Source organism: Grampus griseus (genome assembly GCF_964374135.1).
Source record: "Grampus griseus genome assembly, chromosome: 19".
In the NCBI taxonomy this organism is placed as follows: Eukaryota; Metazoa; Chordata; class Mammalia; order Artiodactyla; family Delphinidae; genus Grampus; species Grampus griseus.
Genome location: NC_139013.1, coordinates 44380923 through 44396856, shown reverse-complemented (window position 1 = coordinate 44396856; position 15934 = coordinate 44380923). Strand labels below are relative to the sequence as shown.

The window sequence follows — 15934 nt, the reverse complement described above, 5'->3', positions numbered from 1 at the left end:
TCCCTTTTCTTCTCTTAACCTTGTCATGTTCATTTGAGGACAGGCACCTTTGAGCAGGGTGGTCCTCCTGCTGAGTGACAGCCCTTGGTGGTATCATGTTAATATCATAGCAGATCATGTGTCTTATCTATGGGGTCGCTGCTGTCTGGGTTCCCGTGGACAGAGCTCAGGTAACACCGACTGGCCCCCCCCAAGAATGGTCCTCCACATGCCGTGTGCCCGAGGTGGGGGACAGTGCTTTGACCTTGCACATTTGTAACAAAGGGGTCAGATTGGAGTCTCAGTTAACCAGACATTTTAAAATTTTAAATGAAATAAACACACATCACACAGCATTTACCATCATCATCATTTTAAGTGCATGTTTCTGAGGCATCAGGTACATTCACGTTGTGGAGCCATTACCACCATCTCTAGAAAATTCCACGACCATGAAAGTCTCACTTCCATCCCCTCCCGAAGCCCTGCCACCAACGACCACTTAGGTCCATGAGTTGTTGACTCTTGGGCCCCTATTTGAGTGGAATCCTGCAGTGTTTGCCCATCGAAGCTCTGCTTGTTTGCATCTGAATACCCTATATTTAGGGAGAGGGCGTGTGAGGAAGAGGCTGTAGGAGGGACAAGGTGTGCGGGGCACAGATGAGCCAGGACCTGACCAGCCGCCTCTGGGGCCCTCTGCTCCCGTGTCTTGGGCTGTTCGTCATCTGCATCGTTGCTGTCCACGCTGGCAGCCCTGGGGCACTGATGTCTGAGTGAGTGAGACTCCTCTGCTGCCCCGCCTTCCACCTGCTCTTCCTGCTGGTTGGGGAGAGGGCTGCTAGCTGGGTGGTCTCTGCTCCTGCAGCAGGAAGGACCCTGCAGGGGGGACCCACAGAGTGTGGAATGCGATCCCTGGAGCTTGGGGGGCGGGCCACAGCGTGAGGCCGTGACAAATGCTCAGACTGCCACATCACTGACAGAATGTTCCCAAGACCCCGCTCAGGAGGGAGTGGTGGGTGGCCCGGGACCCCAGAGACCCCCTTCCTGTCCTGGAGCTCAGAGAGCGCATCCTCTGTGGGCTCTGGATTCACCCCGTGGCTCACGCCATCTCCCTCTGTCCTGTCTTTGAATGAAGGAAAATGATTTCTCCTGATTAGTGTCCACAATACAGGTCTAGTCCTGTCGATATTATGGTTCTTTAATTTAGGTGTCCTGGAATAGCATCTGTTTTTAGGCCTAAAGAAGAAACAGCTCACGAGTATAAAACATTTTCAGATGAAACTAATATTCAATGATTACGCTACTTCGTTGTTGAATTAGTCATAATTCTCCTGGTTTTAGATCTAATGTGGGGATTATAGAGGAATAAAATTTTAAATCTTCATAATCTGTGTGTTCATAGCTTCAGTGTCATTGATGACCCACAGTTTTTACGTTTAGGGAAGGGGTACTGATTTCATGTATCATGTAAAAGATTTGTAATGAGGATAGGGCAGTTAAGATTCGAATGATGGCCGGTACATGGTCCAAATTGTCTCTACTTGTGCATCTGTTGTGTGTACATGAGTAAGTTTAGTTGTCAATATTAATGAAATAATACAGAGGGCTAGAGAACTTATTTTAAAAGTGATTATTAATGTATGATCATGAAAATGTAAAAGTTTTTCCATAATAGGTGATGTTGCGTCTAGAAAGCCTAGCTGAAATGGATTTGCCATCGTGTTATACAGTATTTTTGTCTATGATTTCAACTTTGACAAAGTTACATAATTTTTTGCTATTATCTCACTTATTAATAAAGACATAATAGTTATGGTGTTGGCTTGAAACTGGTTGAGGATTCAGTTCCTTCCTTTCTTATTTTAAATTTACATAGGTGTGATCTTCAAGTATAGAATATGGTAGAGGGCATTCATGTAACCATTCTGGGTTAGTAGTAGTTAGTTCCTCTTCTGAAACTTCTCATTTAGATGCAAATACATCTCAAAATTTGAAGATTATTAGCATTACTGCTGTTAATGAGATGAATGAGTGAAATATTTCTTGTGTGTGCTTGAGGGTAGCTGGAGTAAAGTCGTGGCATCCCTGAAAAGCCAAGAAAGTGCTGCAGGGGAAAAAAAAATCATATTTTCTACTACAAATAAAATTGTGAAGTGAATTTTTGCTCATGTGAAGTGTATAACCTGAGGTTATTGGAAATCAGTGTACAAAGCCTCCTATAATAGTGAAGACTGCTCCCATTCACATTACCTACTGGAATGTGCTACTGCGTAGTCTGTGTTGTGGAAGACAGTGTCCTGGGATGAACTGGCTAAGATGATTCCTGTTAAACCACCTACTGTAAAAAGAAAAATAAAGCATAAGTCTCATTTTGCTATACTATATCATAATCTCTATGAAGAGTTGTTAATCAGCCACTTTTACTGCTAAAGGAATAGCAATAGCTATGGTAGCTGATGTAAAGCATGCTCATGGGTCAACATCTGTTCCTACGGTAAACATATGATGGGCCCACAAGATAAATCCTAAAAAGCCAGTGCACATGGCTCATACTATTCCCATATATTCCCACATATCTGTCCCAAATAGTATGTCACGATATGTGAGATTATTCTGAACCCTGGTAGGATAAGAATATAGACTTCAGGGTGACCACAGAATCAAAATAGCTGTCGGTGTAGGATTGGGTCTCCTCCTGTAGGGGAAAAGAAAGCAGTGTTTAGATTTTGATCTGTTAACAGTATGGTAATTCCAGCTGCTAGAACTGAGAGTGATATAGTAATATGGCTATAACTAGGGCAGATCGAATAATGGTGTTTAATATTGGGATAATGGCTGGTGGTTTATATTAAAGACGGCAGTAATAAAAGTAACAGCACCAAGAATTGAGGAAACATCTACTAAATGTAAGGAGAAAATGGTGAGGTGGACAGAGGCTCCTGCATGGGCCAGACTGCCAGCTAGGGCTGAATATATGGTTCCACCGATACCAGAACCAGCTTCTATTGATGATATGAGTAGGAGTAAGACTGATGGGGGAAGTAGTCTAAAGTTTATATTATTTATTCGGGGAAATGCTAAATTGAGTGCCCCAGTTATTACGGAGAGAAGCCAGTTTCTGAACCTTCCAATCATAATAGGTATAACTATAAAGAAAATTATGACAAATGCATGTTCCGACGACATTATGGATTTGGTCAGCTCCCAGCAGCACTCTGTTGGCCTAGCTCAGCACGGATTAATGGACTTAAAGTGGTGCCTACTATTTCAGTTCAAGCACCAAATAATAAAGTCCTGATATCTTTGTGATTTGTTGAAAATAATCAGCGGTTTGTGAACATAGGTAAAAAAGGCTGAGCAAGTGTTAGACTGTAAATCTAAAGACAGAGGTTATGCCCTCTTTTTGTCAAGCCCTGGGGTGAATCAACAAATTGAACTGCAGATTCAAAGATGCAGACGTTGAGAATGGATTTGAGGACACGGTGGGGTGGGGAAGGGGAGGCTGGGATGTAGTGAGAGAGTGGCATGGACATATATACTACCAAATGTAAAACAGCTAGCTAGTGGGAAGCAGCCGCATAGCATAGGGAGATCAGCTCGGTGCTTTGTGACCACCTAAAGGGGTGGGAGGGAGGCTCAAGAGGGAGGAGATGGGGACATATGTATATGTATAGCTGATTCGCTTTGTTATACAGCAGAAACTAATACACCATTGTAAAGCAATTATACTCCAATAAAGATGTATAAAAAAAATTTATTTTAGGGGCTTCCCTGGTGGCGCAGTGGTTGAGAGTCCACCTGCTGATGCAGGGGACATGGGTTCGTGCCCCGGTCTGGGAGGATACCACGTGCCGCGGAGCGGCTGGGCCTGTGAGCCGCGGCCGCTGACCTTGCGCGTCCGGAGCCTGTGCTCCGCAACGGTAGAGGCCACAGCAGTGAGAGGCCCACGTACCGCAAAAAAAAAAAAAAAAAATTCAATTAAAAAAAAAAAAGCAGCAGCTTCAGCTCTGCTGGCTCTTCTTCTACCTCTTTTTTTCTTGATGGTGGGAGAAGTAGATTCAAGCCAGCTGACTAGAGAATTTACCTGTTAACTAAAATTTTGTGGGGTGGAAGCCCAGCAATGTAGTAAGGATTTAGCTTGAAGTGTTTGATTTGCATTCAATTGATGTAGGATAGAGTCTTGCAATCCTTATTTTCAGGAATTGAGTAAATTGTACTTGCTTAGGGTTTTGAAAGCTCTTGGTCTATACTAGCCTAAATTCCTAGTCCAGCGCTGATAGAATGGGTATTAAGGGTGGTAATAGTGTGGATATTGAGGATTAGTAATGATAGGAAGGTTATTCGTTTTGTATGTTTGAATTGTCATTTTATTTTTAAGTTATTTATTGAAGGGAGTATAGTTAGTAACATGGAGTATGTTAGCCGAAAGTAGAAATACCTGTTGAGTAGTACTCTGATGGCTGTTAGTGTTGGCAGAATGATGTGATTGTTTTTTGTTTTCTCTTGGATAATTACTCATTTGGGTAAAAACCCTGATGGGGTGGGAGACCTCCCAGTGATAATATGATGGTAATGATAAGGATTGTGTTGAAAGGTGTTTTGTTTAATGTGTGTGATAATGACAGTGTTGCAGTACCTGAGCTGGGCATAAATAGTAAGAAGATAGCGTTATTCTGCACCGATAAAAGAAATTTTCACATATTGAGGTACGGGGAAGTAATTCTGGCTTATACATGATTTAACTCAAATTTTATGCTAACTTAAAAATAGCCAGTTTGTGGGCTATCAAACATACATTGTTCACCTGCTTTAATTTTTAAAGAAAAGGGCACACTGACCAGAAGTAAAGAATGTCCACGTTAAAAATAAAGATTAAATGCTTCCCTTCCTGGGATGCCAATTCTGGTAAGACCCTTCAATGATAAGACTCTTTCCCAGGTGTCAAGGCCATACTGACTTGTGTACATGTGTAGTTTTCTTTTTCGTTTTTATTTATTTATTTTTGAAATCTTGAAGGAATGTATCCCTGGCTTTAATGTTCTTTGTTCTGACAAGATATAAAACTGTACTGAAAACCATGCTTCTCTGAAGCAGTTCCTCAGAGTTACCTGAGATGTTGTCTTCTGGGATCTATAGTCCTCAGTTTGGCTCTTTTATAAAACAAAACTCTTTTCTATTCCTATTGTAGATTGTTTATTGATTATTTTCACTGAAATTACTTATAGTCGGCAGGATATCAGAAAAACCTGCCTGAGGTCACCTGGATCTACTTTGGACCGGTGCTTGGGAGACCAAGCCTGGGCCCTTTGAGCCCCTCTGGCTTCAAAGTACCCTTCAGGTGCTTTGGTGAGTTCTTCCTCATTATCTGGATCTCCTTGTACTAAGTGACAGTTTGACTTTTATTTGAGCTGTTATCTTAAGACTTGGAGTCTTAAGGGGATACTGGTATATTTCCTAGGTGAAGAGGTCCTAGGGGTAAGTTTCCAGGGAGAGGACCTGGGGGAATTTCTAAGCAGGAAAGCCTGGAAGAAATTTTGGAGTGAACTGTGTTGGCTGACTTTTTAAAAAAATGGCTTAAAATTGGACATTTAAATTTAATTTTAGATGTGTACTTTATAATAGAATGAACCTAGAAGAAAGCGGGAAATTGCGCTTCTAAAACCTACCAGCTCCCAGGCAGGCATCCACCCACTGACACTCTAGCTGGCTTCGACAATTGGTATGGAGTTAATACTTAACAAGTACTTACCTAATCCAAAAATGGCCAGGATGGAACTTTTTTGACATTCAAAACTGATTTTTGTGTGCACAATTAAAGAAAGCTGGCTTGATACAACATCTTTTCAAAATTCTGACTCTAAGAATAAAAGTACTCCTAGGAGAAAACTTGTAATTATGACTCTTATCATGTCCTTGAAGTGCTAACGCATACCACATTGTTTGAGACTACAGCCTTGGCTCAATTAGTGGAATGTAAAACTGAAGGGAATAAAAAGGCTTTTTAAACCTCAGGCAGGAAAACTATGAGATATCTGTGTCTATCTGGATGTGTGTATGTCTGTATGTATGTTACAAGTATGTTTCTACTTCCAGATGATATCATCAAAATGAGTTGATAGGGCTTCCCTAGTGGTGCAGTGGTTGAGAGTCCGCCTGCCGATGCAGGGGACATGGGTTCGTGCCCCGGTCTGGGAGGATCCCACATGCCGCGGAGCGGCTAGGCCCGTGAGCCATGGCCGCTGAGCCTGCGCGTCCGGAGCCTGTGCTCCGCAACGGGAGAGGCCACAACAGTGAGAGGCCCGCGTACCGGGGGAAAAAAAAAAAAGAATTCATAAAAGAGCTCTATTTAATTGACTTAAAAATACGCATTTACAAATCAGATATTTCTAATTGTAACAAAAAGCTAACCCAAATTTTTAGAGGAGCATGCGACCTAGGATTAATCTTCAGTACATGAAAATAAGTTTAAGTTGTTGACTTGATTAATACAAAGATGCCTTTAGGGTCGTCAGTGTGAAGTATAATACTTTTATTTGGTACCTAGGTTTCCTAAAAGTCAATAAGCTCATGCTACCTCTGTTACAAAATTTGTCAACAAGAAAATTAACTTAGTATGGTGGTATTTTCATAAGTAATAAAATTGAGATAAATGGGATAAAAGCTTTTAGGTGAACTCTTTAAAAATGATTATGCTTTATGGTATGTATACCTAAAAAGAGTTTCTCCAGATTTTGGGTAACCTGAAACTTTGGAGTTGTGCTAAATTAAATTAAATGATGGGAATTCACTAACTATCCAGATCATTTCCAATTAAGATAAAAATACTAAAACATTAATTGCTCAGCATGTCTAAATTTACCTACTTTGTCTTATCAGAGAAAAACTAAAGATGTTTGGGTTTATTGGACACATGTCTTATACCACATTGAGAAAAGAAATCATGCTATGAGAAAATGTATGTTTCTAAAGGTTGTTGAAATATGTTGATAAGCTTGCCAATCAGGAAACGCTGGTATAACAGTTCACAATGTACTGTTTCTTGGTTTTTGTTAGGGATTAAGGTTTTCAAGGGTTAAATATTGTAATTAAAGTTAGTAGAAATAATAAGGTAAACATTTGAGTATTCAAGGGAAAAAAAGATGTGTGTTTTCAGTAAAAGGAGGATTGAAAATGGATTTAGTTAATGGAAAATGAAGTGATACTGTCCTGAAGTGTCTCAAAGAGGGAGATATTCAACTAATTATGCTTATTTGGTCTATTATATTACATGGGAAGCATTGTCAACATTAAGCCTTCTTTATGTCTATAAGTATATAGTGTAAATGTTCCAGAAATTATATGAAATTCCTGAAAATCTTCCTGACATAGAATGTTTCTTTGTCATCAAAATCGAGGCTCACACTAAAGGGACTGAACCCCCGAGTATTAGGGAGATGCTCTGCTCTTTCATGCAAAGGCAACAACACAGCTGATGGCACTTGTAGGTGAAGTCCATTCTGTGCCTACAAAAAATTAACACCTCATTGTCAGGCTTTTGCCATCCTGATGTCCTTATAACACGACAACAGTCTGCTCCTAAATCAGAGAAATTAAGATGGGTCAACAATAGCTGTGAATTAAACAGTCTGGGATATGGGAAACCAAGACGGCTGCTTGGCTTTTCCTGGCTTCCTGGCAAACCGCATTTCTATTTGATGGGTTAAGGCCTTCCCTGGCTGCAAGGCTGATGCCCTCACAATGACAAAGAAACTGTTGGAAAATGTGTTTCCCACTTGGGGTATACTTTCCACAATCTCCAGCAAACAAGGCACCCACTTCACGTGACAAATCATATAAGCCTTAACAAAAACCTCAAAAACTTTTAAAAAATGTCCTCAATCATCAGGCAAGGTCACCAAAACTAATGGGAAAACTGGACTCAAGCAGAACAAAAATTAATTATATGGGATTGAATGAGCTTGTAAATATGATTATAATTTTTATGATTTTTTGTCTGAAATATTACTGGCTTTTCATCTTTGTTTTCCAGATATAAGGAAACCTTTCCCCTTAAGCAAAGTATGACTTACAGCAATTTGGTAAATTATTCCTTTGTGAGCAGAACTGAAGCATTTATCTTTTCTCTCTACCTGATTCCTCCTGAATGTAGAATCTCTTAGGTTCCTCACAGCCTTTCCAGGTGAAAAAGGAAGTCCACTTCCTGGCAGAAATGAGAACCTCAAGATATTTTGGAACATAGTTAGAGAGGAATCCACCTAAATCTGTAGGTATTGCAGGTAGAATCTAATGGCATGGCTTTCCTGGCTTTGAGAGGCCTTTTAAAAGTTCAATTTGAGATCCCTTATGAAAAGTTGCAATAAAGCCAAATTTCAAAGGGCCTATATGATCAGTTACACTTATGTAAGTAACCAGGGTAAGTGTATAGAAACCAGATTTATTCTTCAAACAAATTAGTCTTAATTTGACTATGTTTGGTCAAAATGAAGATAATTTATATAGAAAAATTAAGTTTCAATGATATCCCTTCGTGGATATTGAGGTTTTATATGTACTGAGGTGTTGTACTTACTGCCTACATCCGAGATGCCACTTTGTTATGTCACATTATTGTAAAGTTTAATTGAATTATTAAAAGGATATCCAAGCTTGCTTCTGAAGCCGATCACAGTGTTCTATCTTTGGATGAAGATCAGATGCTCCATGACCTGCACCTAGGAGATTGGGCATACTGGAAAAGATCATTTAAAGGACTATCTCAAACCTAAAAGGAAGGATCCTTATCAGGTACTCTTAACTGGCTCATGCACAGTAAAACTGAAGGGAATTAACCCTCCAATTTTTATTTCTCACTTAAAAAGGGCCTCTGCATCAGACTGGTCTGTAGAGGGGACTGCTGACCTCAAGCTCACCTTAAAACAACCATCAAGCCAGGACGAGAAGACGATGACAACAGTGGACAGCTGACCCAAGAATCCGGGCCAAGCCTGTAAGACCCATCCTACTAGTTCGATTGAACTGTTATTTGAATGTTTGTCTCCCTATCAAAACTGAAAGTTACTCTTCTACTTCTAGCTGTACTTTTGCCTCAATATTGAAGATGGAAAGAAAATTCTTTAGTAAAGTTGTCACAAAGCATAGCTACTGGGATAGGCCCCTCATAATACCTGTCGCTGACTTTTCAGATGTTGCTAATGTTACCGCTCACCCAGACCAACCTCTCTCTGACCTAATCTTTCAGGTTTAAATTCTTCAACTTATTAATATGGCCATTCCTTGTCTGATACTATCTTCAGTCCCTAGAGACTGAGCAATACTTACCCCAGGACCCCCTCCCTCTGTCCCTTACTTAATTGAAAAATGTCTTAATAGCTGACAAATAGAAGGTATATATTTATTAGAATATTACGTTATCCCATTGTCTATACATCAGGAAATAAATGAATCTCCTTTCTCTCTTCATTAAAGAGTCAAGCAATCTGTGTTAGCAAAATACCAAGATACCAGTGGCAAATCTTTTGGGAATCTTGGTTCCTAATGCAGGAGTGTATGTAAACAAAAAGATCAGAAATTTATCAGCCACCACTAGTCAAACAGCCAAAAAGACTGCACTGCAGCACAACAGATATCCCTATATTCGTTAGCCCAGGTAGTATTAGATAACTGGGTTGCCTTAGATTTTCTACTGGTATTTGTGCTATTGTTCACACTTATGGGTTAAATTTTTTTTTTTTTTAATTAGAATGGGGATAATAGTAACCTGTGTGAGCTTGTTATTTCAATTATAATTCCTGAGATAATGGTTAGTAGAATGATAGTAAACACAAGAGGGTTTATTAGTACTGGAAGGATGTAAACCAACATTTTTGGGGTATGGGCCCAATAGTTAGTTAGCTGACTTTACCATGAAGAACTTAAAATTCTTAAGGGTGGGTTCAATTTCTATGATTCTAGAAATAAGAGGGTTTAAACCTCTATTACTAACTCTATCAAAATAACTCTTTGTCAGACATATTTCTTATGTTTGTGGTGGGATGCCTGATGTGATGACAGGTAGTGAAACTTCTCATACACATAAGACTAATGTTAGTGGTAAAAATTTTTTCATAAGAGATATATAAGCTGATCTTATCAAAATTGTGGGCAGGATGCTTGAATTCATATAAAGGAGATTGTTAGGAGGAGTGTTTTAATGATGACATTGGCTGTATAGAATTCTAGCATGTAGGGGTTGTTAAATGCTCCTAAAAATAGGATTGTTGTGAAAATATTTATTATAATGATATTGACATACTCTGCTAGGAAGAACAGGGTGAATAAGCCTGCTACATTTTCTACACTGAAGCCAAATATAGGTTAAATCAAATGGGACTCTGTTGGTTTCTGCTAGAGTAGAGATAAATCACATTCTGGCTAGGGGTCAGGATGGGAAAATTAGTCACAGGTATTCTTGTGTAATAATTACTGCTGAAAGTGTAAATGATCATTTATCACTAGAACTGATAAGAGAATAATTGCTACTGTTACATCATATGAGATTGTCTGTGCTACTGCATGGAGACCTCTGATGACTGTGTATTTTGAATCCAAAACGCATACAGATCAGAGGATGGAAAAAATGGCTAGGCTTGATAGCTAGTATAAATAGTACACCTAGGTTTATGTTAACTAGTGGAAAGGGTAGGGGGAGAGGAATTCATCTTGCGAGAGCCAGGCTTGAGGCTAGACTTGATGCGATAATACAGAAATTGATGAGATTGATGGTCATAGTGTTTCTTTAATAAATAATCTGACTGTATCAGCAATGGGTTATAATAATCCATAAGGGCTGACGATGTGTGGCCCTTTCTGGATTTGTATATAGCCTAGGAATTTCCGTTCCATTAATGTGAGGAATGCTACAGCTAGTAAAAGTAGAATTAGTGAAAGAATGCAGATTATAAATATTTCCGTAGGAAAAGGACTTGAACCTCTGCGGATAAAGGTTTTAGTTTTACACAATTACGGGGCTCTACCACCCTAACAAACCCTGTTCTATAGTGGGGTATGTATAAATTAATTGAATTGAGATTATATCATCAATTAGTTTGAAGACATTTTGTAAAATAGGCCTTATTTCTCTTGTTCTTTCATACTGCAAGAAATATAGAATAGAAACCTAATGGGATTACTCCAGTCTGAACTCAGATCAAACAGGACTTTACTAATCACTGAACAGACCGTTAATAGCAGTTATACTATTGGGATGTACTGATCCAGCATCAAGGTCATAAACCTTATCGTCAGTATGAACTCTACAATTGTGCTGCTACCCCTAGGGTAACTTATTCCACTTATCAATATTTTGGATCATTAATGATAAAGCATTTTGACTAGCTGGTCTAAATCTTAATCACTTCGATGTTTTATTCTCCAAGGTTACCCCAACCAAAATTGTTAATCCATTAAAAGCTATGTTGGGGCTTCCCTGGTAGCGCAGTTGTTGAGAGTCCGCCTGCCGATGTGGGGGACACGGGTTCGTGCCCTGGTCCGGGAAGATCCCACATGCCGTGGAGCGGCTGAGCCTGCGTGCCTGGAGCCTATGCTCCGCAACGGGAGAGGCCACAACAGTGAGAGGCCCGCATACTGCAAAAAAAAAAGCTATGTTGGAGGCTTTCAAGACGGCATAGTGGAAGGACCTTGAGCTTACCTCCTTCTCATGAATATACCAATATCACAACTGACTGCTGAACAACCATTGATTACAAAAAAGACTGGAACCTACCAAAAAACATCATCTACATCTAAAGGCATAAAGAAGAGACCACAATGAGATGGTAGGAGGGGTGTACTCGCAATATAATCAAATCCCCCCACCCCCGCCCGTGGGTGACCCACACACTGGAGAATAATTACACTGCAGAGACTTTCCCACAGGAGTGAGAGTTCTGAGGCCCCCATCAGGCTTCCCAGCCTGGGGGTCTGGTGTTGGGAAGAAGAGCCCCTCAGAGCATCTGGATTTGAAGACCAGAGGGGCTTAACTTAATGCAGAGCTCCACAGGAGTGGGGGACATAGAGACTTAACTCCTGAAGGTATTGCACAAAATCTCATGCACCGGGACCAAGGGCAAAAGCAGTAACCTCATAGGAGCCTGGGCGAGACCTACCTGCTGGTCTTGGAGGGTCTCCTGGGCAGGTGGGGGGTGGCTGTAGCTCATGCTGGGGTCATAAAAGCTGGTGGCAGAAGGGGATTGTTCATCTGCATGAACTCTCGTTGAGGCAGACATCATTAGCAACAAGACCCAGCCCCACCCAACAGCCTGTAGGCTTCAGTGCCAGACGCCTCAGGCCAAACAACTAACGGGGTGGGAACACAGCCCCACCCATTAGCAGACGGGCTGCCTAGAGACTTCCTGATCCCACAGCCGCCTCTAGACATGCCCCTAGCCCTGCCCACCAGAGGGCCAGGACCCAGCTCCACCCACCAGTGGGCAGGTATCTGCCCTTCCCGCCAGGAAGCCTACCCAAGCTTCTAGACCAGCCTCACCCATGGCGGGCAGAAACCAGAAGGAAGAAAACTATGATCCAGCAGCCTGTTGTCTCAAACACAGGCCGGACATTACCCTGCGGCCCCTGGCCCTTGGGTGACGAGAGAGGAGTGCACTGCTGGGACACACAGGACGTCTCCTACAGAGGGCTACTTCTCCAAAGTCGAGAAAGGTAATTAACCCAAAATGAGGTGGCAGAGGAATGTGTTTCAGATGAAGGACCAAGATAAAACCCCAGAAGAACTAAGTGATGTGGAGGTAAGCAATCTACCTGAGAAAGAGTTCAGAGTAATGATTGTAAAGGTGATCCAAGAGCTTGGGAGAAAAATGGATGCACAGATAAGTTACAAGTGTTTTTTAACAAAGAGTTAGAAAATATAAAGAACAACCGAACAGTTGAACAGTACAATAACTGAAATGAAAAACACACTAGAAGGAATCAATCAATAGTAGAGTAAATGAAGCAGAATGGATCAGTGAGCTGGAAGACAGAGTAGGGGAGGTCACTACTGTGGAGCAGAAAAAAGAATGAAGAGAAATGAGGACAGTTCAGGAGACCTCTGGAACAACATAAAGCACACTAACATTCACATTATAGGGGTCCTAGAAGGAGAAGAGAGAGAGAAAGGCCCGAGAAAATATTTGAAGAGATAATAGCTGAAAACTTCCCTAACCTGGGAAAGAAAACAATCACCCAAGTCCAGGAAGCACGGAGAGTTCCATACAGGATAAACCCACAGAGGAATACACCACGCTGCACTGTGATCAGGATGACAACAATTAAAGAGAAAATATTAAAAGCAGCAAGGGAAAAGCAACAAATAACACACAAGGGAACTCCTATAAGGTTATCAGCTGATTTTTCAGCAGCGACTCTGCAGACCAGAACGGAATGGCATGATACTCTGTTCACTTATTTTAAGTGTGTCTGTCAGGCAAGAGCTGCTGTGATGGTTTACAATGATGCCAATAAAAAGTGGGTACCAGCTGGTGGTTCAGCTGGGTTCAGCACAGTTCATATATATCGTCATACATGGAACAACACATTGAGTGGTGGGCAGGAAGATTCAGGACCATCAGGTCGTGGTAAATTGTGCCATTCCTAAAGGGCTGAAGTACAATCAAGCAACACAGACGTTCCACCAATGGGGGGACACTAACTAGACAGGTGTACGGTCTCAACTTTGGCAGCAAAGAAGATGCCAGTGTCTTCGCGAGTGCCATGATGCATGCCTTAGAAGTGTTGAATTCACAGGAAACGGCCAACGTTGCCTAGACAAAATTCACAGAGCTACCTGCCCAAGTTCAGAATGGCCCATCATGAGAAGAATTGGAAAGTCAAAGAAGGCAACTACAAGAACAGCAACAAAAGGAGCTGGAGTGGGACAGGCTAGAGGGAGAGATTGGAGAGGGAGAGGTTAGAAAGGGAAAGGCTGGAGAGGGAAAGACAAGAGCTGGAGGGGCTGGAGAGACGGGCCTGGGAAAGGCCAGAACAAGAGCGGCGAGAGCAGCTAGAAAGGGAGCAGCTGGAATGGGAGCGAGAGCCAAGAATGGCAAATGCCGCTGCCCCTGCCTCTGTGGAGATGACTCCTCTGCTTCTGAGCCAGACTTGCAGGCAACCTCTCTGCCGGCCAAGACTCCAGCCCAGCAGGACATTGTCTTGGGACCACCTGCACCCCCACCCCCTCCTCCACTCCCACCAGGTCCTGCCCAGGTATCAGCTGCGCTCCCTCCTCCCCCAGGACCCTTCTGCCTCCTCCACTTCCAACCTCAGGGCCCCCGCCTCTGCCTCCTCCACCACCTCTTAATCATATACCCCCTCCTTCTCCACCACCTGCTTCTCCCCTCCCTGCATCTGGATTCTTTTCGGGATCCCTGTCTGAAGACAATCGCCCTTTAACTGGACTTGCAGCTGCAATTATTAGAGCAAAACTTAGGAAACTGTTGCGCATGGAGGATGCCTCCTTCCCAAGCGGAGGGACTACCATTGGTGTGAATTCAGCGTCATCTAAAACAGATACGGGTCGTGGAAATGGACCCCTTCCTTTAGGGGTAGTGGTTTAATGGAAGAAGTGAGTGCCCTGCTGGCCAGGAGGAGGAGAATTGCTGAAAAGGGATCAATACAAAAAGAACAAAAACAGGACAAAAATGAAAATTCAGAGTCTGTAACTTCTAAGGCCTCTTCAACAAGTACACCTGAACCGACAAGAAAACCTTGGGAAAGAACAAATACAATGAATGGCAGCAAGTCACCTGTTATTTCCAGACCAAAATCTGCGCCCTCGTCACAGCCCAGTGCCAACGGAGTCCAGACAGAGGGACTGGACTATGACAGGCTAAAGCAGGACATTCTAGATGAAATGAGAAAAGAATTAACTAAGCTAAAAGAAGAGCTCATTGATGCAATCAGGCAGGAACTGAGCAAGTCAAACACCGCGTAGAGAAACAAACTAAGGAGAGATAGGACTTCAATCTGGAGTGGAAAAAAAAAAAAACCCTACAAACAGCAACTGTTAATAACAACAAACCTCTACATTTTGTGAGCTGTAAGAAGAAAATGGAAATAAACAGAAGGAGGGAAAAACCAACATACTCTGAAAGTCTTCAGACATTACTACTCTGGCGATAAGCCATTTCCCTCCCAGTTTGTTGCTTTTTTCTGACCTTTACAACAGGATGGAAGAGAGTCGCATAGGAGTTCCTGTATCAGTTTTGCAGAAAATACTAAACGCATCAGGCAAGATGACTGCAATGAAATATTTTCATGTCAAGAGAAAACCGCACATTTTCCACAATCCATTGCTAAAATAAAAAGGAGAAAGGCTTGAGAAGTTTTTTTCAGAGAATGCTGATGAAGAATTTAGCAAGTTATGCTATTGTATAGTAAACGCTTCTCTCAGGTTTGTCTTCCTATCATATTTAATATTCCATGAATAATTGAGATCAGCCCTATGTAGTTAAGATCATAAAGTGTGGAACCAAAGGAATTGTATTTGCTTTCAAAGGGTGATATTTATAAGAAAGAGTCCTAGAAATGATTTGTCCAGAGTGAGGAATTTTAGAATGATAGGAAGTCTCTCGAGTTAGCCTTCATGCAATTTTGTAGATTCAAACATAAAATTCATCCAGAATTTAAAGATTTAGATGCCTTCCTGAATTGTTACAGTGCTTTACCAAATCTACGACTTCTACGTAACACAAACCAGTGGTCAAATGTAAAACAATATATTGTAGATTTACTGTAGGTTTTTGACCTTTTTTAGATTAATGCCTGCAGACGTTTTTGTAATGTAATTACAACCTCCACAAAATTAGTTTTTTAAATTGCAGACAGTAATGCATGTCAAACTAATATACAGTGGCCTTTTCAAGGCTTAGTCCAGGGAAAACATTTTGTAGAGTATAGGGGAGTGGGAGGAAGGGAAGGAATA

The 15934-nt window shown here is 41.5% G+C and overlaps 2 long non-coding RNA genes and 1 pseudogene across 3 annotated transcripts in view; 2 read left to right on the top strand and 1 right to left on the bottom strand.

Annotated features, from left to right (window-relative positions):
• LOC309837196 overlaps nucleotides 1–15934 on the top strand; it is a 49540-nt gene that overhangs the window by 14979 nt on the left and 18627 nt on the right. The window contains exon 2 of the long non-coding RNA XR_014298220.1: nucleotides 8838–8965. This is a non-coding gene — a long non-coding RNA (uncharacterized lncRNA). The remainder of the gene's footprint in view (nucleotides 1–8837; nucleotides 8966–15934) is intronic.
• LOC309837197 overlaps nucleotides 356–15934 on the bottom strand; it is a 35832-nt gene continuing 20253 nt past the window's right edge. Inside the window, exon 6 of the long non-coding RNA XR_014298221.1 lies at nucleotides 356–2674. This is a non-coding gene — a long non-coding RNA (uncharacterized lncRNA). The remainder of the gene's footprint in view (nucleotides 2675–15934) is intronic.
• Nucleotides 12690–14944, top strand: LOC309836610 (protein enabled homolog; annotated as a pseudogene). Its single transcript has 2 exons — nucleotides 12690–12761; nucleotides 13439–14944. The product of its transcript is annotated as a protein enabled homolog (transcript).